Raw genomic sequence first — 3,438 nt, forward strand, 5'->3', positions numbered from 1 at the left:
CGGGGTTTTGTGATGGCGGTGAATTTGTAAGTTGAATTGGGCGGGAATATTTTTATTTAAATTGCAAATGTACCCCTTAAGTTTGGAAATTTACTACGGCTGTGATTCAGACCCCCAGCTTGGGGCACCCCAGTGACCCCCAGCGCCACATGGCACTCTGCCAGTGGCTGAAACCAAAGAAAAAAAAAAAAAAAAAAAAAAAAAAACACACAGTTTTTTTGGCCAATCAGGAGTGACCCCCAGTACCCCTACTGGGGGTCTTAAGCTTTATTCAATTTACTAAGCCTCTGTTTGGCAAGTTGGTTCTTGGGCTTTTTTGGCTATTTTAGCCACAAAAGACAAAATAGGCTATTTTAGCCATAACAAACAAAACATCACATCCAACCCATAATCATTACATTCTTCTCTCACAAAAAAACTCAAAAAAGCCAAAAAGTCAAAAAGTCCTTCCCAAACCAAGCTTTTAAGCCCAGGCTAAAATAGCCAAAAAAACCAAAAAGTCAAAAGGCCAACCCACTTCCCAAACGGAGGCTAAGAAAGGAAAATGCTATCAAATAGAGGGGTGTTTTGAGAATATGGTTAAAAACTAACTTTTGACTTTTAACCAAATCTTTTGGCCTTTTCAGAAAGTGATTTGAGAAGTTGGTAAAAATCTGTTTTTTATTACTTTTTGAGTTAATATTTATTTATGATGTCATTTCACAATAAAATGACCAAAATACTCCATTCAACTTAGGGAATTTATATTTTGCCCTAACCCTCAAGATGTAAACATAGAGGATAGTTACGTAATTTCACATCCTGCGTTTTGCACATTTGCCGAATGGTTTTTGTTGCATTTTGTAGCTGCTGTGGCGTTTTTGTAAAGTTGCAAAACGTAACTTTTTACTATGATTCCCAAATGGACACAGAGCTCTTGTAAAGGGCAAATTACATATACACCCCTCCAGGTTTGGTTAAATTACAGATACCCCCCTGAGGTTTCGGAAATTACATCCCGCCCCCTGAGGTTTGTATTTTCATAACAATTTACCCCCTGAGGTTTATATTTCATAACAAATTACCCCCTAATTTCTTATGCAAATATAGCATTCAGGGGGGAATTCGTAATTTCTCAAACCTCAGGGGGGTATCTGTAATTTTGTCAAACCTGGAGGGGTGTATATGTAATTTGCCCTCTTGTAAATTAGGTTGCGTTCAAAAATTGAGGCCCTGTTTGGCAACTGCAAGTCTTAACCATAAAGTTAAAAAATCACTATAAATTATCACATCACTTTCTCAATTTTTCTACACATCTTTTCGTAAAAAATTAAAAAATTACTAAAATATCTTATTCCTAAAGAAGGTCCGAGGCTCCAGTTGCCTTACTTCTCAAATCACAATTTGACAGATTAAAATTCAAAATTTTATTTAGCTTTGGATTTTCAAATTTATATTCAATTCAACCATTTGAAAATTCTTTTCAAAATTAATAACTAAATAAATTTTAAATTTTCAAAAAACCTTTTTAAAACTCATAATTAAACAAGTTTTAAATTTTCAAACTCTTTTTAAAACTCATAACCAAACAAATTTAAATTTTTGCCTTGGTTGGTTTGTGTTTTGATATATTATTTCAAAAATAATTTTTTTGAGAGAATTTAGAAAATTTGTTTGATTATATATTTTGAAAATATTTAGAATTTGGGATTATTTGATATTTTTTTTGTAGTTGAGTAGATAGGTGTGAGAAAAAAAATAATTGAGAAAAATAGATGAGAGAAAAAAAAATGATTGATTGATGTGTGGTAGAAATAAAAGTGATTTTGAAATTTTTTTCTAATTTGTTATGTTCTAGATATGTATAGACGATCCAGTAACTACACATAAATGGTAAACAAAATGTGAAGAAATTAAAAATAAATGTAACAAATATGAAACATTCTAAATGTACGTAGATTGAATGGATATAAATCAGAAAAACAGTTTTAAAATTTTAAAAATGTTTTTACAAACTAATATATGCATATGAAACTCTGCCCTATAGATTATATTAGATCTATGTATAAGGTACATTTAGATTATGTATGTAAAACAAGTAAACAAAATAAAAATAAAAATATATAACAATAAAAAATAAAATTAACTATAATATTGTAAAAAGTTTTGACTACGTATGTAAAAAAAATAAACAAAACTGACTATAATATTGTCAAATATTTTGAGTACAGGACAAAAACAAAACAAAACAAAATAAAATAAAAAACACACAAGATCCAAAAAAAACTTTAATTAAAAACTAGTTTTGAACACTTCTAACCAAACAAATTTTCAATTTACAAATTTCTAAACACTACTGTCAAAATATACAACTCAAAAACTAGTTTCAAAACGAGAAATTATTTAATGTTCCCGAAATACCATATGTTTGTACTCCTTAACCAATCATCATTCAATATGTCCCTCATATTTTTCAATTACTCAACACAATACCCCACCTACCCACCTTCTCCACCAATCACAATGCTATGGAATACCACGTGTCTATACCCCGAAATTATTGAATAATTACCCTTTCAAAATTATTTTCAAAAACTTATATTCCAATATGAATTTCAAAACTAAACCAAATGGTTTTTGACTTTTTACGAAGAGACTTTTTAAAAATAGATAGAATGAGTTGACTTTTTGTAATGTCTTTTTAACTTTTTGAGTAAATATACGTAGGTCTTGTTTGGGAAGTTGGCTATTTTAGTTGATTATTTTACTTTTTGGCTATTTTAGCTTGGCTAAAAAAATTATGTTTGAAAAGTTGGTTTTTTTTTTTGTAATTGATTTGATGGTTGTGAGATAAAAAATGAAATAATTATAAATTTAATGTGATATTTTGTTTTGTTAGTTATTTTAACCTATTTTGTCTTTCAATAAACTATTTTAGCCTAACTCTCCCCTAAACAAAGCCATAATCTTCTCAGATAAAACCTAAATCTCAATCTGAGAGGTACGAGGGTAGAGGTGTTCATAAGGCCTCAAACCCTAACAATGCTAGTCAAAGGAATAAATAAATGAAGAAAAAGTTATTGAAAGTATCAATTAGTGTGTTTGATTTCAATTTTTTGAATTCAGCTTTTAAAACATTGAGTTTTTTGTTTTTTTGTTTTTAGTGAATATTTTTAAAATTTTAAGCAATTTTTTTACTTTTTTAGATGCACCTCACTTAGATGTATCTAAATAATAAAATATTTGTTAAAAATAAATAAATACACAAAAATATGAAAAATATACTATTTTTTTTAATATATATATATATTTGGTATTTAGTGTATTTGTCAAAGATTTTTTTTAACAAATATTATACTTTTTAAGTGTTTTGTATTAAGAAAAATTAGTCTAAGGTCACTCTCTCATTTTTAGTAATAGAAGAGATCTGCAATATTAATTTATAATGTCTAAAGTCCA

The sequence above is a fragment of the Camellia sinensis genome, chromosome 6 (genome assembly GCF_055761805.1).
Source record: "Camellia sinensis isolate YWXY chromosome 6, ASM5576180v1, whole genome shotgun sequence".
NCBI lineage: Eukaryota > Viridiplantae > Streptophyta > Magnoliopsida > Ericales > Theaceae > Camellia > Camellia sinensis.